We start from the raw sequence: 25321 nt of genomic DNA, 5'->3' as shown, positions 1-25321 counted from the left end.
CAGGAATCATTTTTATGTAAGGTTACATGAGGCCAGGGATTTGTGTAATGTGAAAAACAGTGGGACGCTGTGACTGAATGAATGTAATAAATAGCAGAAATGTTTAATTTTATGACATTCACAAAGAAACCATATTTTCCCGGGGTCGCTGGACAATCAGTTCGCTATCGGCGCTCGATCAAACTGTGAAACATCATTTTTTTATCTCTGTAAGACTCTTCCTGGGTTGTACTCTTAGCTGCATTTAGCTCTCATAAGAAAGATGCATTATTTTCCACTTTATCACATAGAAATCCAGCATATCTGTCATTTGATGTGTCATAATTTGAGATTTATTGCGTCCGTGTGATGATTCTGTGTTTAATATCAAAACAGATTTAATAGAGCTTGACTGCGGTTCCCTCTCCGACACACTTACGTCACTCTTGCCTTAACAGTCCCCGCCTTCCAGACATGACTGAAAAAAGCAAAAAAAAAAGGGAAAATGATCCCTAATTAGTATTGTTTGTCATGGAAACCTCCAGAGCAAGTCTGTGGTTTGCACTTAAAAAACGAGAGGAGGAAAGAGGGACGGAGGGAACGAGGGGAAGTGATTTGGGGATGAGGGGGGGGGTAGCATCATGTCCAGACTTGTCCTGTAGCTACCACTCCTCCTCCTCCTCCTCCTCCTCCTCCTCATCAGGCGGAAAAACAGAGAGAAAATAAGAAACAGTGTGAGCTTGTAAAGTCTTTGCAAATGATAACGTGATTGTTTATTAAACCACCACACAGTGACTTTCTCCTCTAATCCTGGAGCATGATGGTGTTGCTCAAGGAAACTTCAGCAGAGAGGATTCTTCCCAGGATATTTTTCAGTTTCAGTTCCCTTTTTTCACCAGTTTCATGCATAATTTATATAAAAACTTGTTTTGGAGCTGTTTATTTTACACTTGATTGACACTTGACTGATTATATTTGTCATATAAAATCCGCCTGTTCTGGGTCATTGATCATCACATGGTTGTTGGTTTGAATCCCACCTCCTCCAACCATCATGTCAAGTGTTCTTTAGCAGAATACCAAACCCCAAACTGCTCCCAATCAGCAGCTTGCATAGAAGCACCGTCGCTATCAGTGTATTATGATGATATGATGATGACAGTTATGATGCTGCTTATTGTTATCAATGATGGAAATATTAGATTATGAGGTTTTTTTATCAATGTGATTAAAATACCTTTATTTATCAGGTATTTATTTAACCAAAAAACACACAAAATCCATTATATTACAATATAGTATATCAACAATGCAATATGAAATTGCATATACCACAATAGAGGGTTTTTTCCATGCTTCCTAAACCTTATAAAGCGATATTCATTTTTTAATGCAACATCTCTGCAGCCAGGGACGTTTGTTGCGTATCATTTCTCATCTCTCTCACCTCGTTTACTGTCGTCTCCTTGCTGCTGGCTATCTGATGACAGCATAAAAATCAAAAACATAACAACAATTTAATAATTAGCCCTTAATTTAGTTGTTAAAGACTTCTCTTTGGCATTTCTGTGACTTATTGGCCAATACATATATATGTAATAAGCTAAATCAGCTGATAATATCAGTCATGCCAACGTATTCCTCATGCTCTGTCCACAGTCTGAATCTGGCCAAAGCTTCAAGTGTTTCCTGTCACTCTCTGATGTTCTGTGTAATGATGGAAATTTTTGGGGGGGGGGCGGGAGGGGTTCAACGGGGCAGCTTGCAACTCCCATAAAATCAGAGAACATGGTGGTAGAGAACAAATCAGTTCAAAGCTTCTATTTTTCAGACAAAGACACACACGCATTCAGCTTCCGCCTACCTGTCTTTGACTTAAAAGTAATTAGGCGCTGTGCCAAACCCCCCACCCCACCCCCCCACCCCCCACACCACACACATACACCTTTCTGCATGGCAGCCGGAAAGCACATTTGGTTGACATGAAAGGCATCAAAAGGCGTCTGAGAGTGAGGACAGAGAGAGACAGAGAGGAACGAGTGCACACACTCGCTCTCTCTCTCCCTGTTTTTGTCCCACTCTCTCTCTCTCCACGACTTGAAAAGGAGGGATGAAAGAGAGATGAAAGGGAGAGTGTCTTCCTTCTCCTTTTTCCTGGCGCTGCTGCATCCCCTTTTTCTTGTTCTACTCCGCCCCTACAGCCCACCTGGGATCACAGACATCATCCAGAACACACACACACACTTGTTCTTGATGTCAGAGGAGGAAGGCTGCTAAGAGCTAAATTTGAACTCTGACCTAATATTGAGGCTCTCTCTCTCTCTCTTCCATCCTTTCAATGAGTCAGTAGAGGACTCATCAGGTCCGGGGTCAGTCTGCAGTCACTGCTCAGATTTATGCTAACAGCTATTTGCCACTAGAAAGGAGCAAATAGCCTCTACTATCCAGAAACACTGCACCTCATTCATAGTAGCATCAGCTATTAGCATCGCCTAATGTGTATTTGCATTGGCCATCCAGGCATCTCAGTATTGCACCTTATACGCAGTTACCGTTAGCTATTAGCCCTTACCCATTAGGAGTGTCCATTGTGAATTGGCATAAGTTTTAGCTTTATCCATTAGGCCGTGAATCTAGATAAAAGCGGTTATACATTATTGACTTTCTGTCTATTAAGTCTCTCAAAGAAAATGTTTCCAAAGATAAGTATGAGTAGAGAGAAGGATTCTGAGTCAGGGGAGCTTTGAGATGGTACGTCATGATCCTGCAGCACCCTACCTTAAAGGGGACGTATCATGCACATTTCCAGGTCTACATTTTTATTCTGGGGCTCTACTGGAATATACATATTTGCATGATTTTGCCTTTATGCCGCCCCTCAGTTCAGCCTCTGTCTGCAACAGGCTGTTTTAGCTCCTGTCTCTTTAAGGACCTCTACCGATGAGTCCACTCTGTTCTGATTGGTCAGCTTTAGGAAGCTTCCCCCTGCTCCAGAGGCCACATAAACAAACTATAGTAGCAGGATTTCACTTCTTTTCCTCGTTCTTTACTTGTAATAATAGACTAATAATAAAATTCTCAAACACATCTGTACAATTCGAGCCAGAATTTAATCCAAAATATGAGAACGGACAACCTACAACAACAAAAACAACCAATGGAACAACCTACAACAACAAAAACAACCAATGGACGGCCATTTGTGGGCATGCACCAATGATCAGATGTCATCATGAGGAGGAAGTAGAGACAACTTTGCAAACAAAGTGTTCATAGCGAGCTGAAACCCTGGGTTTTGACTTGCAGGGAGCATTTTTTTTACATACGTTCACCACAAGTTTTGGACCTTTAACCATGTTTAACGCAAACATCTGACATTATAACTCAGTCAGAAATCAGAAAATGTATTATGTCCCCTTTAAAAGAGCTGCCAACTTAGCTGAAAGGACACTGGGATACAGTGGAGAGTTTAATGAACCTGCTTGACCAAACAATCCCAGGAACAAGTCTGGATTACCAGCCGAGCAAAGCAGGCAACTGTCCCCGAAGCCTCAGATCCACAGCGTCCCGAGGACCCCGTATTCATTGATTGTCAGTTGGTTAGTGGTAATTTAATGCAGTTAACCATGGCCAGAGCTTGAGAATGAATGAACATATATCAGCAGAATTACAATTTACCCACAAGCAGCTTTAATTCTAATGGTTTCAACCTTCAGGAAGTCCATTTAAATGAGTTTCATGTTAGTTTCAACTCATCCACATCCTCTTCTTTTCATGTGGATAGATAGAAAAGATAAATCGATCCGTACAAACACACCTCACCTCTCCGGCCTTCCTTTTTACTCCCAGGTGAGTTGCGTCGTCAGCAGCGGAGCGAAGCGGCACAGGTAATCAAACCGGTAGTGACTCTTGAGTGCGCAGAGGCCGGAGGAGACGTGTACTAACATGGCCGAATTACACGGTCCTGCTGTGTCAGTCTGTCTGTCAGATTACAGAAACACAGCGAACAGAGCTATCAGCTTACTGTCACACAGGGCGGCTGCTATTCACATCCAGCCTCTGCACACACATGCACACACACACACGCAGACACACACACAGCGAGCAGGTTTCCTCATCCTGAACAGGATCCTCCCGGGCTGTGGCCAGAATTTCTGACCCATGAATCTCTGTTCTGGTCGTGTGTGTGTGTGCGTGTGTGTGACAGATAGAGGCCTCTCTTTTCCCAGCTCACCCCCCATGAATAAAAACACAGACAGAAAATGAACCCTTGTTTAGCCATCCCCACACACACACACACACACACACACACACACACACACACACAGACATACTGAGGCTAAGTGTCCTTGCAGATGGAAAGTAAAATATGTGGCCCATGAAACGGAGCTTGAATGTTGTCTGTGTGTGGTGGTGTGTGTGTGTGTGTGTGTGTGTGTGTGTGTGTGTTTGTGTGTGTGTGTTGGAAATTAAGTGTGTATGTGTGTGTAAATGTTTAATGGTGTTTGTAGTGTATAAAAGTAGGTGGGGTCATTACAGAAGATGCTGGCTTAAATCTGCAGGCTGTTAAGAAATGTCAAGATGTTTCTGTGTTGTTTCAAGTGCACAAGTTTTATGAAGTCAAGACTTTATGAGTGTATCTTAATCTGTTGGAATGACCAAATAGTTTAAAAAAATAACACTCTATAGTTCAATGAGAATTTACAACCAATATTGAAATAAATAAAAAAATGAAATGACGTGAGTTGGTTTGGTTTGGTCTGGTGTGGTTTTATTCTGTCATAAAACAACTGACAGATGCAGAAACACAAAATACACATACTGTAAAGAACTCCACATCAAGCTGAAACTACAATATTGATATATTGCGTCATAAAGTTGATATGGCTAACACGTTAGCAAGCAGTTGCTTATTTACACATGAATCACGTTTGTGTCCATCTGATGAATGTAAGTCTGGTTTTGTTTCCACTAACTCCTAAGAAAAAAAATGTCTCTTTAGCTGTTAGATCTTCCACTTTCTTCACCTCTTCAGCTGATTTCTGTGTGTGTACATTTGGATTTATCAGATCTAGTTTGTTGAAAACAGCTGCCTGCTGCTGCTGGAAACACTGAGACTAAATTATACTGTAAATGTGCTGAAAAACAAAAAAACAGCTAAAAGCTCTGTAGAGGCACACAGCAACACCTCTCGCATTACAGATAGTCATTTGATCCACTGTTCACATAAATACATGTATTATCGCATTAAAGACTGAGACTGTGTCAAGTCGGGTAAATTCTTAAGTGCTGTTTTCAACTAAAAACGACGATGCATCCACAGCAGGCGTTCCAGCTCATTTCTGCAAATACCTTCATCCATAACTCTCCTCCTGGGCATGTGAGGAGGACAGACAAGCACAGAAAACCAGCAAAGAAGAAACTGTATAGTATATCAGTTTCTGCAGCTGCTTTCTGATGTTTTGTTTATTGGGAGATTACACCAGTTTCAGCAAGAGAAAGGTGTTAAATAGCTACGTTTAGCTCTAAACAAGCAGAACAACACTCACAAGAAGCTGTCCGCCATTGTTGTTATTGTCGTTGTGTTTCTTCTTCTTCCTCTTCTAAGGAAGAGGAAAAAGCCACCATCTGTTTTGTCAGCTGTATGACATTATTTATACAAAGCTCTGTTTTCCTCGTACACATGACAACGCCAAGCCGACGTTTTCACATTTACACACTCTGGAAGATGTTTTGGAAAAACTCCATTTTCAGGGGGAGAAAAAAAACACTGTTTTAGTCTGGATGAAGGGCCAAAACAGTGAGAAAAAGATGCTTTTACGGATTTAGCACTACACTACTATATCACTACTATACTACTGATGATCACCCTGCCTACAGCCATATTCACTCTCTACAGTCAGACCCCTGATGTAAATGACTTCTAGTATATGCAGAGTGGAACAAAAAGCCAAATTTGAAAACACCACAGAGCACAAATACAGTTTATATACTTACTGTAAGCATGTAGTGAACATAATGTGAGTAAGAATATAAGAAATGTGCTATAACATTACTTAAAAATACTTATTTCATCCCTCTAAGTTTATGAAGCTCAGGCTGTCAGAGATAAAGAGTGTGAGGTCTGTGTGTGTAAAAAGAGGGTTAAGCTGCACACTTCTGTTTCTTCTCTCTTCCCTAAAGCAAATTAAAGTTGATGGTGTTCCCGTTACCTACCAGTACACCCAAAACACAGCTCACTTAGCTTCTTCAGATGATCTTGGCTTTTTAAATTTCATATTTCTGTATTTCTTCTACATGCACAATGACTTGAAATGAGTGCAGCACTAGAATAAGGTTGACTTCCTTCCTCATCAGTATTATAAATAGATAATAAGAAGGTCAGAACAAAATAATATAAGCACACACTACCATGACATTAAAGCTGATACATGTATGATTTGGTATTATGACTGATCTTTTGGCAAGTCAACATGTGGATCAGTACTTACAGTAAATCTCTCGCTTCTCAATTCAGAAGAAGGTGGGTTCTGGTAATCTGGGTAAAAAAAAATTGCTCCAATTCTATGTTTTTAGATTTAGTTGCATGTTGGAGTGCCGCAAGAGTTAGTATTTTTGCCTCATCAGGGGGTTACATGGCATTTAAATTGGTGTGGTGTGTTCACTAAATTACAGCTGGTTTTCACTCACGTGTCCCCCCAAGTCAGACATGTCAAATGTGTTCTCAAAATAAAACTTGCTTGCTTCCCATATTCCTGCTTGTCACATGTGTGCTCCTCGAGAGTCCAACTGCGTGTCGGGCGTGAGCTCCACAAATCCAAATGTTTGTCAGGTACTCTCATCAAGTCATTATCGAATGTGACCTCCAAATACCAACCGGTCAATAAAGTTCTTCTTAAATCCGACTGGATATCAATCTGAGTTCTCGAAAATCCAACAGTTTGTCAAGTGTGCGCTCACTAAATCCAACCCATCACCACTTACATGTTCTCTAAATCTATGTCTTCATCAAATGTGTTTAACAAACAAAAAGTGGCGTCTTTACATTTGTTCATATTCTTTTCAGTTTGTATTGTAAAAGTCTGACAAGAAACGGTGCTGCAGCTAAAATATTAAAGATTCTGACTTGCCAAAAAAGGCAGTAAAAACTTTTGGTCGTTTTAATTTTTCTATGTTTTCTGTAAACCTTATCTCGCTTATGCTGATGATGGCTTCTGGCGTTTCTGTCCACAATAAACAACACAAAGATAGATCTGTGAGTGCTGCTGTTTTCTTTGTTGTAAACCTTATCTCAGGGTTAGGGTCAGGGTTAGGGTTTAAGGGTTAGGGGTTAGGGTTAGTGGTTAGGGTTAGTGGTTAGGGTTAGGGTTAGGGTTAGGGGTTAGGGGTTAGATATAATGATCTAAATGCGGTCTTAAAGTCTTCTCTACACTTCCAGATATTTAATTAGTAAATGCCTTTATTTTTAAATATATCATTAGTTATCTAATCAGTCATATTTAAAGATATTTAGTCTAAAAACAGAATTAACAAAAGGCTAAAAAAACAACCTAATCAGCCTTAAAAAGCCACACAGAAACAATAATGAAAGCATGACATCAGTTTCCTGAGTGATTGCTCTGACAAGAAATGAGTACAGGGGGAGAAAAAGAATGGATTTATTTATTGAAAAGGGAATGAAGACATGTCTGAGGCCGCTGTCAGAGACGTGAGCCAACAGCAGAAGAATTATGGACTCCCTTGTACTGACTGAACTGGGAATGGAAGGTCATCCCACCATAGCTCTGACCTCCTGACTGGTTTTAGTCTCTGGGCTCGCAGCTTGTCAACAACATTTTTAGGTAGCAACATATGCTGTTCTACTGTAACTCCAAAGCTCGTGCGTGTCAACAAAATCCCCACCGCATGGCTATCACACCATCTCCGGAGCTATTTGTTGGCTCTGGCTGTGTTGACGGAGCGCTGATGAGATGCTTGGCTGTTTAATGTGAGTGTAATGTTCCGCTAATGTCTCTGCAACGGCATTATCTGATCGGCTATTCTTGGCCCGAGGCTAATGCTCGTGGTGATTACAGATAGTGATGAGGACAATGTTTCAAATATTTGTTGCTTGGTCGGGTACCAGGGTGGACTAATGCTTATGGACTCGTGGCACCCTGTAACGGAAAGTTCAGTGGTTTTAAGCCCCGCAGCAGCCGTTAAGTCCTGTCAGTGACCTTGTGTTGGGATAACTCACTCATAATCATAATAAATCATAGTAATTTGTCTTAAATAAACGTGGTGAAAACTGCTATAAAAATGAGTTGTTGGAGAATGTCTTGAGGAATGTGGTAAAACTGAAAATCTCTATTAAAAATAAGAATTTGATGCCACTTATATTATTAGATGTTGATAATGAGGTAAAATCCAGATGTTTGTCATGTTATGAAGGGTTTTTGGTGTATTAACATTTTTGTTTGATGCAAAAAGATTGCTGATGGCAAGTGGTCAATCAGTTTTACATGATAATCCAGGGAACTTTATGGTGCCTCTGAAGATTTTCACAGAAGTCTTAAAGGTACCCGTGTATGTTAACATGCACTGTTTCCCACCGATATTGTGTATTTTATGTATCTTTAAGGCCTAAAAAATTGGTTGAATTCATTCAACTAACATTGTTGTCCAATGATAATAGAATCACCTTCTTTCAAAGAGGAGATAATGATAAAAATGATAAAAAGATAAGAAAACATTTCCTGTCTCATAAAACATTTGCAGAGAAGAATCTTGAATTAGAAGAATCATCCATGTTTGCTTGCTAGCAGTCTTCTTCTCTTCCTGTCCGTTGCCAGCACATTACTACATACCTTATCATGTTACCGCCAATGATTGTCATTCAGTCGAATAGTGTGAGACCATCAGCACCCACATGTATGACCGTCCTTTAGCATGTGCAAAAGATACTAACAAAATGGGGACCCACTCCTAAAACCGTTGCTCCCAGGCACCAACAGTGGCTAAAAACTCTCCAGGGTAACTTTTAGGAAGTGTTTAGACTGATCACATTGTGATTTTTTGCCTTTTGTTATTTGTGTGAATTAGAGCACTGAAGTGTTTTTGAGGTATGATTCACCCGGCCAGTGTACCAACTAGAGGTGGATGTCAGTTTCAGTTCATTTCGCTTTCGATAGACCAACACCCATTAACCAGTAACTAACTGGTTAATGGGTGGCTGTCCAGCAGTCGGTGGTCAGAGCCAGCTTGTCTGCCCTGGTTAGCTTGGCTTTCAGTTCATCCTTCGTCTCCTCAAAGTGTTTTCGATGTGTTTAGTCACAGTAGCTCTCAATGGCATAACGTACTCGGGCTCAGTGTACCGAACAAGCTCTTTGGTGATCTTCGGACATGGCAGCTGGGTGCTTGTTGTTAATGTGGTACGGCATATAAGATGTCCCTCCGCCCGTCCCCCCAACAACTGTTTCTGGGAAAACAACATTACTTTTTTATTATAACTTACATCATAGTATAGTTACTTACTCACACTCTTTATAAGACTTTTATAAGACTGCCTGTCTTTTGAGCTCCTTATCACCTGTCACAGTGGTATTTTGCAGCTTGACATATTCCGTTTCTGCAGCAGACAAGTCGGAAGACGCTTTGGACTCGTTTTCACTCGTCATAAATTTATGTCCTCAGAAAAACACGTTACCCGGAGCCTTCAGAAACTCCCACAGGTTCAACTGGATGATGTTGTGAATATGTAATTGTCTAGCTGTTAGTGGGGTGTGTATGAAAATCAACCTATAGACCGATAAGTGTAATCGGTCAAAAATATTCTCGGCGGTTAACTGATTAACTGTTGACATCTCTGGTACCAACTGTACAGACAGTAGCTGTTGAATTACTAGCAACATATAGACTGTGTGTGCCAGTCATACACAGTGTAAAGGTCCCATCTATACATAAAATAAAGAAAGTTCTCTGTGATAAAATATAGTATTTGAAATTCAAGGTTCACTCACCAGCTGTTTTTTTTCCGTGTTTGGGGATTTGATGGAGCAAATCATTGCAGCATCAAGACTGTTGAGTATCTCAAGTTTACCTCAAGGACAGTGAGGCAATATTTGAACTGGAATAGCAGCAGGTACTATGGGAAAAATATATCAACAGTTTATTAAGTCAGTATGATGCAACGGGGAGTTTCATCGAAGTAATCTAATTAATCAAAAGCATGTTGATAAATCCTGTAAATTATAGCAAAGAAAGAGAGGGAGATTGGGAGACGGAGGGAAAGAAAAGGAAATAGATTTAGGGAAGGGGGGGCGAGAAGGGAGAGGCAGGAACTATTCTGGCTACGATAACCATCAACAAACCAGACAGTCTTTCAGAGGTGGAAACCCAGATGTGTATGTGTGTGTGTGCGTTTCCCCTCAGGTCATGTAACATGTGGTAAGGAGGCAGTGTTTTTGCGGTAGTGTCCATTCAGGCTCTGGCTCCTGAGGGAACCTTCCAGAAGGAATGAACGCTCTTCCTCTGGGAGGCCCGTGTAGGAAGTGCAGCTTTCAGCGGGGAGGAACCGGCCTTCACACCCCCTGCTGCTTTTCACATTAAGGCCGTGGCAGCTATGTTATAGGATATAACCGTTAATCTAATGTATTTTATGGCGGCTACTAGTTCAGTTCATACATTTCATGGGTCAAACCAGTTACACAGGCTTTGGACCCCATAACTTTCAATAATAACGTGCACTTGATGTTTTAATATCCTGTAAAAACAACTCTTACACACCTAAAGATGATTTTCGTTTGGAGACATTACATTTTTTGGGGGGCAGCTGATTCTAGCACACATGTGTCATAAATGTAATGTTGATTGAAATGTTTCACATGTTTCTCCAAAACACATTACAAATTTTGCTTCCAATACAATGTGAGACCAGAATCTGTTTTTAACTGATAACAATAATGATTATAATTAATATCTCTAATGAAAAAATAACCAAACATTTAATTTTACTCATCTAACATATAGAATGCAAATACCTGACATTTAACTAATATATATTCAAAAATGGTAATTGCATGTGGCTATGTTTTAACAATGTTAGCTTAATATTACCCCTTTAACCTCACAGTTGGCTTCACCATTCAAGCATTTTGTTTGGAGAAGGGTTTGGCTTAAAGGGGACTTCTGCACATTTCCAGGTCTATATTTTGATTCTTTGGCTCTACTGGAATATCTTTGCATGACATATAGTTCTTATTTATCTTATACTGGCCCTTTATGCAGCCCCTCAGTTCAGCTTCTGTCTGAAACAGGCTTTTTTAGATCCTGTCTCTTTAAGGCCCCCCCCTCCCCCGATGAGCCCACTCTGTTCTGATTGGTTAGCCTCCGGAGGCTGACCCTCGGCAGACCTCTGCTGGCTACGGAGGCTACGTAAACAAACAGTAGTAGAAGAATTTAATTTCTTTTTCCTCATTTGTTACTCAAAACGGCAACTTCTCAAATACATCTGTACATGTTCGAGCACCAAAATCAGATCAGGAATATGAGAGTGGACAACAGGAACAACCCGTGGAAAAACTTGGCACAAAGACTACGGAATAGACGTCTGTTTATGGACATGTGCAATGAGCTTGAGAGAGTGGAGAAAACATTGCAAACGAAGCATTCACAGCAAGTTGAAGCCCTGGCTTTTGACTCGCAGGCAACATTTTTACATAACACTATATAGATAACAGAAAATCCCAAAAAGCATGATATGTCCCCTTTAAAGTTTAGCCTATGTTCCAGATAAATGCTTGGAAGACAATAATCAGTTGCTAGTTGTTTAGCAAATATATACATTATAGGGCAGGTACGCTCATGTATTCTTATATAACAGAGGCAGATCATATTGCCTACAACATTTAGACTTTTATTTGACTAATAGATTCAACCTCTGCAGTATCTATCAATCAGCTGATACATGAACATCCTGCAAGTTGTAAAAGCTAATGGTTTGGCTGAAGCACTCTGACAGAACAGCACAGATTCACCTTTTGTGGCGGTTAGCGGTCAGGCTAATGCATTCCAACATTTATAGTGTTTAGAGGTCGGGCCTCATGCATTCAGCCTTTGTGATGGTTAGCGGTCAGGCTAATGCATTCAGACATCCAAGGTCACTGGTGATTCAGCTAATCGGCTTTAAAAAAAATGTTTTAAAACATTTAAACTGGTTTAGCTGGACATCATTTGACTTTCTAGGCAGAGGACGCGACCACAGAAGAAGACAGATAATTTAACAAAATAAGCTGAATCAACCACCCTGTTAGTAAAATAAATGTTCTGCATTTTTTTGCAGAAGGACTTTCTTAATTTAATATGACTGGAAACCAACACACACGTCTTCTGTTGCTCTTTACTCAACTATTTGTTTCTATTTTTGTAATTTGCTAATGTACACATTTATTGTTCTCATCAAATATTGTGACATATCTCTTTATTAAGGGCTATAAGATAAAAATTGCATAGTTGCTTTACATAATTGTTTCATATGCATTCAGTTTCTTGAGCTTTTTTGGTATAATGATAAGTAAGAAACTATATTTAATAGGGAAAGTCTATATTTCAAAACAATACATAATTACAGGTTATCATGTAAAGAGGGACGTAGAAATGTGTTTAATATGTGAACTAAAAACATATCTGGTCGTACAGATGGTGTTGCAGAGACGAGGTTCGCAGTTTTTGGGGGCGATCAGGAGTTGTTTTACTCTCTAATAAAGCCCCCTTTTGTTAGCCCCATTCCCCTTGAATCCCCTCACCCTCCACCTCCACCCGTTCCCCCCCCCCCCCCACTTTTCTTAACAAGGGACCTTTAATTTGGCGAGAAGGAAGCAATGAATTGTAGAGCATACTTTTCCACGGGCGGCCTGGGAAGTGCAGACCCCTCGCTCTCTCTCTCTCTCTCTCTCTCTCTCTCTCTCTCTCTCTCTCTCTCTCTCTCTCTCTCTCTCTCTCTCTCCTTGTCCCGTGCAAAACCCAATAGGTAACACATGTGAGACTTCAGCTACTGCACTCCTCCTCATCGCTCGCTTTCTATGTTCCTCTCTCTCTCTCTCTTTCTCACTCCCCCGCTTGCTCACTTTCATGCTCATCGGGCACCGATGCTTTTGAAATGTAAGAATCAGGCGCATGATATGAAAATAAATCTGATATAAAAACTAAAGCACAAGCTTTTCTTTAATGTATCATAAAGCTCCCGTCACTCTTGAGTCACGAATTTCAAAATTTCAAATAACTTAAAAAGACGGAGGAGATAGAACCAAACCATCACCTTAATCCTTCCCAAAGCTCATTTTTCTTGTTTTCCACAATTCCACCCTTTTAATAAATATGGAGAGGGATACCGTTTCCTTATTTTCTTGCACAAAGTTGGATCAGTGAACTTGTTTGGTTTCTGTGTTGAGAACTTTATTTGTTGATTATTTGGTGTTTTGCTGTGAGTTAAGCCCTGAAGGAGCGTTTTTGTATCACAAATACAGAAAGCAAACCCTTTTTATTCAAAACATGGACAACGTTTCAACCACTAATAGTCTTCCTCAGGTAAAGGTGAGGGCTTGAACACACCTGTGTATGTATATATCATACATGTAAGAATTATATTGTCTTTTTGTGCAGATAATTGCTACCCAGCACCTGCGAGGATGTGCAAACAAATGATTTATACAAACTCCATCTGCTTCCACTTGGACTCATAAACCATTATCAAGTCTCACAGGGGATATACTCTACTGGACGCGTTCTTTTATCTGCTGAAGAGGTTTATTCATACAATGAGTTTCATTTTTCAGGCTGACCACTGAAATACCAACATGCTCTCTCTCATTTTTGTTTATTTACCGGTATGTGATCTTTATTGTTGATGATTCTCTCATTTGTGTTTCTTTTTATCTTTTATCTCTCTGCTGAAAAAATATATTCATACGTAATGTGTGGCTCTCGGGGTAGCTTCTGTCGGTGTGTGTGTTTAGCTGTGTGTGTGTGTGTGTGTGTGTGTGTGTGTGTGTCAGGGAGAGTTTATCAGAGGAGACGTGTCAATTAGCTGGGGGGCACAGAAGGCAGAGCCAGAGGTCAGAGGTCGGGCCGGGGGGTATTCGTCAGCTGTCACTAACTATAAAAACTTACTGTGCTCATGCACATGTTTGTGTGTGTGTGTGTGTGTGTGTGTGTGTGTGTGTGTGCGATGGCGAGGGCCTCGTTGCGGGTCAGTAGTCACTGAGCCGAGACTGAGAACACATGCTTTTACACACAAACACACACCAGCTCACTGTGTGTGGTGACACCTTCATGGCAGCACAAAATTAAACTAAATTACCTTCTAAAGACCTAAAAGACCCATGTTTTATTTCTCCTAGATACAGTATACGTATACATTTTACTAGATCAGTAATGAAATGATTGAGTTGAATAGATGCAAAGACAACATCACATCCTCACAATACTGGACTCTGCCATTCAGAAAGTGGAGGCTTTCCAGTTGAAAAGCAGAATCTAATTAATTCATCTTTATTACAATTACTGTTTTAAAAATTCTCCTTCCCTCCTCTCACTACTCTGATCCCACTATGAGGTGATTTATCTGTTATCTACTGTAACCAAAGCAGTTCAAACTCATGACATATTTGGGAAAAGAGCAGTGAGCTCCCACCAAACACAATCCAAGAACAGTGAATCAATTTATTTGTCTCGTTAGTTTGTCTCTGACAAGTTTTCCCATTTTTGGAATATATTTTGAGTTATTCTTTAGAAGATCCAATCCAGTCATAAAGAATCTGTCAGCAAACTTTATCGCCTGTATCTCAGAAAGATCTACATACTGCTAATGAATAACACGGAGTTACATGTGTGAAAACGGCACCACAGAGTCTGTTAACCAAAATAAATAAATACATATTTTTTATGTTGAAATTGAGTTAGACTTTGGGATGTATTCCAGGTAAACATTCACTAAGAGACATCATCGGCCAATAAAAGTGTCCGAACTCCTACAAACATCAATAAAAGCCAGCTGGTTTCAGTGTAGACTCGTCTGTTAATGCGACCGATGCCAAACGTCTCATATAAACAGCTGAGAGTCTGAAACAGCTTTTAAAAATGACGCATTTTTTTAAAAATGCTGCAACTTTTAAATGTTGTAATGCTTACTCGATATCGAATTTCAACTCTGGACATTCTTTTGTAGTTTTTGCCATCATTTATATCAGTAATAATAACATTTTACTCACCTAGTTAATTGCTGAAATCTGAATACAACATAACACAAATGCAGTCATTCAGGTCAAGAAAACAGTCAAATTATTACGCAAATTGTTCGTTGCAAATATCCATCGCAGTTTACAGACTGACTTCCTGTTTCTACTCTCTACCGTACTAACTGTAGCTGTGCGCATGCAGTTTTTCTGCACAATAAGGGGGATTATTACAGACATTTACTGACAGATACACTTGTGTTTTTTGTTCCAAATGAAGTGGTTTAGATAATCTTGATGGATTTGTTCAGAACTTGTCTGATCATCTGACTGCTCGTGTTTTTTATTTTGTTGTAGCGATGATGAGTTCAATGTTACCATAATCAATGGAAATGATGACCGGAGTTACACAAATACGACCCATTAACCTGCAGAGACTTCAGACATTTATTAAAGAAAAGAAAAGAAAAGTTAAATCCCCGTCAGACCTCAAATGATGACTCTTACATAATGATTTCAGTTTTCCAAAGTTCACGTATAGGCTTTCTTAAGGTCTGGAAATTACCTGTTCCTCTGAGAGCTTAAGTGTTTTCTCTAGCAGAGCGAGAAGTGATCAGTGTCAGTAGAAAAGTTCTCTCTGTGTTGGCAACCGCTCAAAACAAAGTACAGGCTTTAGACCGCAGACAGAAGCATTATGGCTACATAATGCCTCCTTTCCTCTCCATCCTCTCTCGCTCTCCTTCTCATGCCCTCCATCCCTCCTTCCATCTACATGTCTTCCTCTTTTCTCCCCGCAGTCTTGTATGTGTGTGTGTGTGTGTGTGTGTGTGTGTGTGTGTGCGCCCAATAATAAGAGCAGTGTGTGTGTTTGTGTGTGATCACAGAGGACATGATTAGTTTCCTTCATTAGGCTAAAGACCAGGCTTTGCTCCATGGCAAATATTGGGCCATGGAAATGAGACATTTACACACACACACACACACACACACACACACACACACACTGAAAGGGCACACCTCTAACACTCATCTAATATGTGCTCACAGTCCTGGACAGGACATTCCTCATTTATTCAGCAAATGGTCACACACACACACACACACATATATGAAAAGCGTCAAACGCACACACACACACACACACACACATTCTGACCACATTTTGACACTCTCCCACACACGCCGAGTAAACATACACGTTCACAAAATCAAAAGTCTGCAAATACACACACACGCACACACACTCAAGCACATCCCCATGGAAAGCACACACACTCACACCGAGTTCAAACCACACTCACACACGTGCCAAAGCAAATGGGCACAGGTTGTGGGTCGGCGGTGTGTTCCTGTGGCTTTAATTAATTCCAACGATTAATGAGACGTGATCAGTTCCAGACTGAGCCGGGCCAACAGCCGCACATATGTGTGTGTGTGAGCGGCCTTGCACTAAAACACACCGATGGTTTAGTCCATCCAAACATACCGACCACCTTCACTGCTTCACCAACCAAACAGGAGGGGCGGCTACCACGGCTTGATGCTGAAGTACCTTAAAGTGCCGCCGACGGCCGCTAAGTCAGTCATTCCTTTCAACGAGTCATTATGGTCTCAATCATTAAAGTCGGACCCTCTAATAAGTGAGCCGGTGGTCACTTTGGAAATTATTGCACCGTTAATAAGATTTGAAGACTTACAGTAGCTTTGATGTCTGGCGTGTGGGCGATGATTGACAGCTGTGATTGACAGTTGGCTCACCTGCTGCTCTCCCCGGCGCTGGGACTCACACTGAGGCGGGCTATTGTTGCAATATTTCACAAAGTTTAATGTTATTTGATTATGATACCTGCCCTGTTAGCACAATTTAGCTAAAGTAGCTAACGTTAGCCCAAGTGTGCAGCGCTCTGTGTTCCCAGTAAGCTAGCGTTAGCTCGGGTCCAAGGTAGCAGGCGTGTTTCCAGAGTGTGAAAGGCAACACCTGCACTCCTTATTTGGAAATGGAAAATATGGCGTCGACACCAGTTCCAAACCAGTTCCAATGCAAACCAGTGGGTGACATCACACCTCGCTGTCCATCTTTATATACAGTCTATGTACATTACCAGCTGTTACTACTACTGCTACTTCTGCTAATGCTAACACTAATAATACTACTGCTGCTACTTTTGCTACCATTACAAGGCCATTATGCCATCACCACATAAAGCAGTCTTTTTAATTGTCTGGTAGATGTTTGTTAAAATCATTCAACAGGACGCCTTAAATATACACTCACAGAGCACATGGTCAATCTAATGCAATCCAATACAACAGCTCTGCCATATCTTCTACTTTTACAAAGATTGTATATTTTCAGTTTTCAGAAAGGTGATAAAACTACTTGAGGTTTATCATTGAGGTCCAACCCATTAACATGCCACCCACACGAGTGGGTGGCATGTTAACGCACGTTGGTCAGAACTGCAACTCGCAAATACATACATACGTAAAAACACACCCACACACATAGTGCAAAAATGTTTTTTTTCCCACAGACACACACACACACACGCACACACACACGTGTGTGGTGTGTAGCTATGTGCTGAGCTGGTGCTGCGCTGGCTGGTAGAGGAGGAAGAGGGTTTAACGCAGACAAAGACAGCCAGGCCCCGCCCACAGGAAGAGACTGCCGAGGTGGACACCAAATCTGACCTCTCCCCCCTCCCGCCCCCCCCACCGAGTGTGTATTTGACCAGAGAGACATCCAACATACGGACAGTGTCAAGCTAATATGTGTGCATGAGCTCATTTCAAGACCGTCTCCCCCACATACACACACACACACACAAACACACACACACACACACACTTTGTGCTGCTGGTTGTATAGTGAGGTTTGGAGTTAGGAGGGAAACTCCCATAGATAGAGGCCCTGATACACACACACACACACACATATATATATATATATATATATATACAAACAGAGCTATTTTTCCATCATTTGCGGTGCAGGGAGCTATGTGCCGATGTTTATGGCACTGTATGTCTGTCTGGAAAGATGTAGGGGTGTGTGTGTGTGTGTGTTTGTAAGTTTGTGTGTTTAAGAGTGCGGGAGTGTGTGTTCGTGTGTGTGTGTGTGTGTGTGAAGGAGCGAACAGTTTTCTTGGAAGCGTCGAGCGCTGATGTTTGTGTATACGTCTGTGTTTGTGTGTTTGTGGTGTGTGTACGTATCACTCAGTTTATGTGTTAGTCTTAGATTATCGCTGTGTGTTTTTGGAGAAAGTGTTTATGCAGTCAAATTGGTCTTCCCTTCTAGAGACGTGTACTCACATGTCAGAAGGTCTGGCTCAGCTGCTCTCTCTCTCTCTGTTTGTCTTCTGTTTTTTTTTCCAACAGCCAACAACACTTCATTATCAGATACTGATATTAATGTGGTTTATGTTTAACTTCCTGGTGCTCTAACTTTGTCTCTGGAGCCCCAAACATTTTGAAATAAATCAGTGCTACGGCTGAAATCTACCCCTCATTTATCCCTTCATTATTCCCCACACACAGTCATAAACACTCAATAGTTTACTCTAATAACACATCATCATTCTGTAAAGAGATAGCGTCCGCATAATGGATTGTAACTCCCAGTCTTTTTTATTTTTAACTGAAAAAGGCAACATTTTGACCTCACGGAGTCTTCATCAGGCACATCATGGCCAGCATGACGAAGAGGAAGGCACCAAAATAGTGACATCATGCCGACATCATCGCAAACAACAATTGACACGATTAGCTCATTGTAAATTCCTGAAGAAAGTCACAGAAAAGTTAACATTGGTTGTAAAATCTACATATATTTTGCAACAAATATTCATATTCTTCATATTAATTCTTTTTTTTTCCTTCATCATCATTTTGTGCCATCACCAACAGATGTAGAGACACACAGCTGTAATTCTCACGTCCATCAGTGGAATTTTTAGCACTCGTTAGGAGCCGAGCAGGTTCGACACGAGGGCACAGGTTGTAGAATTTAAAAAAAGATGGGTTTATTTACCCCCCAAAAAAGAGAAATGGTAAAAAAAAGAAGGGAATACTTACTAAATTTGGCTTTAAATGGTCAACAAAACAAAACTGAATGTTAAATATATCAATCTGAACTGCAAAAGAACTGAACAACTGACTAAAACAAACCACTCTAATGCCGTCATGAGGTGGACATTTGTGGATATGAGTGAAATGTCTACTGGATGGATCGCTATAAAATCTGGTGGAATGATGAATGGTTCAATGATCATCAGGTCAACATTTCTCTCTGTCTGCTACTTTAGTTTATAACCAAACACCTGCAACACTAATGTCTTTCTCATCAGTCTCAGCTGTACTTTGAGTAAATATTACCTGCTAAATATCAACATGTTAATTTGGCCTTTGTGAGCATGTTAGCATTCTTACGCTAATATTTACCTCAGAGCACCACTAAGCACAGACTAGCAGAGCCACTAGTGTGTCTGTAGACTCCCCCCCCCCCCCCCACTTCCTATAAGCAGAGATGTAGTTTCTCTGAAGGGCCTCCGTGATGAAGACGTACCTAGCTCTTTAGTGATTTGTTTCACTGCTACAAAACCTCCGTACCAAACACATCACAGTAGTTTACACCCTTTTCTGTTGGTCTCTGCCAGATGTGGATAAATGTCCGTTCAAGCCTGAAAACACAACATGTATAAGAAAGTGATTCACCAAACACCCAAACCAGAGCCAATTTGCTTTTTTTTGGAGGGGGGGGGCGGTAATTTCACAGATTCCTTGTTGGTTCATGCTGCTCTGAAAAGTGGCTCAAACAAATGTTTGGAATCACTGAGGTTAAGATAGCTGAGGTATAATTATATGTGTGGTTCTTTGTCAAATCACCAAACTGAGCATTCCTGCACGGTATTTTTTTATGGGGTCAACCGCACATACACATTTATATTCCTCGGGATACTTTGTCACTTTTGGTGCAAGAAGTTTTCTGTTGTTGGCTTCCAGTAAGGATGCACACTTCAAAGCATTCAAGTAGATCTGAGAGTACAAAGACACACACATATAAATATCTTTGGTGGACATCATACAAAGCCTTAAATCTGTGTTGTAGTTTACACACACACACACACACACACACACACACACACACACACACACTAACGCTTTCTGTTACATTAAAACTCATTTTTAGATGCAGTTTTCAAAGCGTACGAGTATTTTGGTGGAATGCAGACACACACACACACCAACACACTCGTGTATATATCCCCCTGAGTACCCTGTCACTATTGGATGTACACATCAAAGCCTACAATGCCTGTTATGTGTGTGGCGACAGACAGTAATTAACTGGGAACATCCCAGTGGGACCAGTACTGACTGACTCCATCAATCACAGCCAATCTGCTGTAACCACTGGAATGTCTGCAGGGAGCTCGCAAGCTAACATTTCGTTAGCACAGGAGTGAAGGTTGTGTTTGTGCTCATAACAAAATATTTGTTTGGTAATGTGACGTGCATAATCATGTATTAGATATATATGTTTTCTCCTGTCAGTGTTTGTGTTTGTGTATGAATTAATGTTGCACATACATACTGTATATGATGCTAGTGTTTCATTGCTTACCTGCATTTACCAAGTTCTATACTGTTGCTTCAGTTTAGTTTCATTTAGTAAAAGCAGGTAGTGGAAAAGTAAATTATGAGAGAATCATCATTGTTGTAGCCAACTAGCTGCTTTAAACTGTCGTCTTGCTACAGCTGACTGAACATGAACGCTCATCTTGTCTCCAGCAACAGTAAAATATTCCAATAAACAGTTATTAGCATTACAATATAGTTTAATATAGTGACGCATAGTTCATACAGAAAACAATAGAAAAGTCGCAAATACGTAACTAACACAGTAATGATAGACGAACAATTGAATCAGTAATATAGAAACAAATGTATGTTTATGATGCAATATTCATGATATTTTCTTGTGACAAATTTAACTGAAGACTCTCTGATTGATCATTTTATGGTGCCAAATTGAAGCAGGTGTTGAACTCAGACTGTTGCAGCCTGAACAGAGTGTAGTGCTGTAAGTTAAATGACAAACTGAACAGTAAAAAGTTAAATTTCTTCAATTTTAAAATCATAAAACAGACATTTATGGTCTGTGTCTCACAAAGGAGAGACTGTGTTCCAATCAGAGGAGGTTATGTGACAGAAAGCGACGTATCCTCACGGTTTGGTGGTTTATCATTTCTCCGGGAGGTCAGAAGCAGTTTTGTTAGTCTATTTTATTGTTGATGGAGCGTACGTTGGTGAGGAAGATTAACAGGAGAAATGGTCTACTGGGATCAGATGGCTTGGATGTCAGTTTGCTTGCTGCGCTTCTGCTTCCTCGCTCACCACTTTTAGCGTCTCCCTGGCTGGTCGTTCTCGTGGGGCGACGCCGGAGTCTTGCGGCCTGGTGCCCGGAGGGAGCCAAGGCAACGCAGGTTCTCCCAACGTATCACGTAGCCTCCTATGTCTCCACTGTATTACCGTATATCACACAGTATATGTGCAAACACATTAGACTGCCGTATAAGACAGTAGTGGTTGCCTTTTTAGAAAAAAAAAAAATGCAGTGATGACAATAATGAGCTCAACCTCGCGGTAGGCATCACCTGACCCTGCTATGACTCATTCGATAAAAGATTGAATCAGACTAAGAGGCTATGCTGTACCTACGATGACCATGTGCTGAGTCTTTGGCGCTACGTCGCAGGCTACACTCCTACATATTAGACATAGGGCAACACAAAATAGTCCCATATTCAGTAATAAAATGAGGCAAACCTTCCCTCTGTAGCTTGTATCATAAAGTGAATGACAGACCGTAAACACAGTCTGATCTGATCTCAAACGGTGCATCCATCAAGTGTTGCAGTGGCAGTATCGACAGGAGAAAGCAAACAATGATCTATAAATCAAAAACAATCCCAAAGGTATCAGCGAGACTTCCAACTGCTCAAGTATAAATTCAGTTTAAGATCGTTATAGAACGATTAAAACATGCAAAACTACGGGTATTGTCCTTTAATTTATCATGATACAGATATATAGACCCTCAGAATTGGCCAATAATTTCATTTAAAGTACAGCTGTATGTTCACATGATAAATCCAACAAACAGAAAATTCACAAATTCACACACACATTTGGTGGCGACAGACAGTAGCCAAAGGTTGTTTGTGTGTGTGTGTGTGTGTGTGTGTGTGTGTGTTTGAGAGAGACAGCGAGAGGATATGAAGGGGTTAAGCAGGGAAGTGCTGGAGCCAGAGAGATTGACCCAGACATGACCTTCCTATGAGAACATGGTTAAACCCCTCACTCACACACACACACACACTCACACACACACACACACACACACACACACACACACACACACACACACTAAGGAGCTCATCCTGAAATGATGGAGAGATGGAGGAAAAGATAAAAGAGAGATGGCATGGCCCCTTTTTAGAACTAGAGTTAATGTGTAATAATATCCAACAACTTCCTCTTATTTCACAGCCCAGACACCATGAAAACTGTACTTTTGAATTTTACTGCTAATAATTAGAAGAAAAAAATGTAATTAAATTCAATTTGAATGGTCTTCCTCTGTTCCGCAGACCTCCGCTGTTGTCCAAGAACTATTATAAACACGTCAACGGGTTTGGAAATAGTTTTTTAATAGTTTTTGGACAACGACAGACGTCTACGGCACAGAGGAATAAGATATATCAGGCTTTGGATACACACACACAGTACTTGTTGGTTTGGATCCAAACATGAGAAAAATATAGAAAATGACCAGACGGATCCTTTAAGAATGTTTAATTTAAACAAATCTATGTGATTAAAGACACAAACTAAGGTTGAACAGAAATAAGTCTCACAGTTCAGTTTGACCTCAAACAGACCTAAACTTACTTCCTGGCTTTGGACCAATCAGATAACAACTCATCGCCAGTTTAGGAGCACATTGGCCGTGAACAGGCTGAAATGGGGCTTATTCATCATCATCATCATCAGCCATTAGTTTGGATTGTGTTTGAGATTGTTTTTAAGATCTTGTCAGTGTGTGTGTGTGTGTGTGTGTGTGTGTGTGTGTGTGTGTGTGGTTAGTTGGAGTAAAAACATGATGATGATGTTTTTAAAGGAGTGTGTGTTAAAATCATTTCCGTAATTCTTTGTTTTTGGATGTTAGTGATTTGGGGTTTGTGCAGGGTGCGATCCCCCCCCACCCCCCCCCCCCCCCCTTCTCTCTGGTCTATATATCCCTGCCTCTGCTGAGTTATTTTTATCCCTGGTGGGGACAAAAATTTATCGCCTTCATAGTGATTTATACTGCTTCACCCATACACTGTATAAAATATCTAAAATAAAAATAGACTATTTAAAAAAAAAATCGACATCAAGTGCTCATGCAACATGAGAAGAGTCTATAGTTCACAACAATAAAATAAAAAATGAACTTTCACTACTGTCAGCGCTTGTGCTCATGTGACAGTAGAGATGATACGGCATCAAGGCTACGTGATGACACGGTAAATGGACCAGAGGTCGCCTCCTTCCCTCCGCACGCCGACACGCCGCTGATGACCCTCCACAGGAAAACATAAAGAGAAGACAGGAGACTGTTTTCTTACTCTGACAAGCAGTCATATACTGTAGCCTGTTTATTTTATGACAGCATGTTGTGATTATTTTTCTATTCACTATTGAAGTTTGCTGTGCACTGTGCATAGAGATGAATTAAACAGTGTCTTGCAACAATAACATTAAGTGTATTAGCACGTCTGGCTGAGTGACGCTATCCTCAGTACTGAAAGGAGCGTTGAGGGATTTAATTCTGTCATGTTAAATTATCATTTAAACCTTTTGTTATGTTGTATATGATCACATGAGGAAAGGACAAGTTATGAACGTGACATCACATGGCTGAGAGTGAAAATATGGCGCTACTTGAATGAATTAAAATGTCTTTAAAATGGATCAAAATATTCCTGCAAACTTTCCTGCAAATTTGGCATACCTCGTATTTTAACGAACTCCTCCTACAGAATTCATCGTAACGATTTCAGAATCACCGTGTGTCATCTACGCTAGCGTATGATCAAAAGTTATCAAAAGATTTAGCTAGCGTTGAAGCGTGCGGGCGTGGCGTGGCGTTGAGTTTTGATGTTTCGCCATGACGGACGAAATAGCAATAACTTTAGTGTAAATGCTGGAATCTACACCAAACTTTACATGTTCCATAAGACTCCCGGCCTGAACACGTCTACATACCAATATTCAGTCAGTGATGCAGACTGGCTCCATAGCGCCCCCTATGACATTTCAACGCAGCAGCCCCAGCAGCAGCAGTGACTTTAATCTCCTCTTGCACTGTCTGGAGACATCTACATGCCCGTGATAGAATCTCTCCGACTGTCCCCGACCTGACGTACGTAAGGCTGCGATGGCCCGATCATCGCTGAAATAGCCTGATATGCTTCATAGTCTATACAGACTCAATGAGGTTCTGATTTATTTTCATGAATAAAAACATTTCAAAAACTTCCCCTCATCTGATTTTTTCACTCATCGCGCTCTGGGTGTGTGTGTGTGTCATAATTCTGTTTATCTGGGTGAAAGCGTGTATGTTATCACATCATTTTGGGTTTGTTTGTGTATACGGATAATGATTTTGTGTTTACATATAGCGAGTGTGTGTCTGTGCCTTGTTGGAAACAGACTAGCTGCAGTGAGTCCGCTCCCTCCTGCTCTCTCTCTCTCTCTCTCTCTCTCTCTTTGATCTCCCCTCGGTCTCGTGGATCAGATGATCCGTAGAGAAGCAGGAGAGTTGTTTACGAGCTGCGGATGAAAAGCATGTCATTGCAGTCGCCGTGTGTGCGGATGTTGCTTTGGTTACGTCTTGGCATCGACATCAGACCTTGTCTCCATAAAACCTCCGATGCCGACGTTGAACCTGTGAACCGTCGGGGACTCTGCTCTGCCTCCGCTCTCTGAATCTTTGAGCTGTTTCATCTCCAAAAAAAAAAAAAAAAACCTGCTGAAAGAAACCATGTGTGTAGTCAGTGTGTTGTTCTGCTTTTCTGTCACCA

General features: G+C 40.8%; 1 protein-coding gene across 1 annotated transcript in view; it reads left to right on the top strand.

Moving 5' to 3' along the window:
• bbs9 (Bardet-Biedl syndrome 9) overlaps positions 1-25321 on the top strand; it is a 196700-nt gene that overhangs the window by 131287 nt on the left and 40092 nt on the right. The gene's annotated exons all lie outside the window — the stretch shown is intronic.

The sequence above is a fragment of the Thunnus thynnus genome, chromosome 10, assembly GCF_963924715.1.
Source record: "Thunnus thynnus chromosome 10, fThuThy2.1, whole genome shotgun sequence".
Taxonomy (NCBI): domain Eukaryota; kingdom Metazoa; phylum Chordata; class Actinopteri; order Scombriformes; family Scombridae; genus Thunnus; species Thunnus thynnus.
Note: the sequence above shows the minus strand (reverse complement) of the source record. Positions and strands in the feature narration are given on the sequence as shown.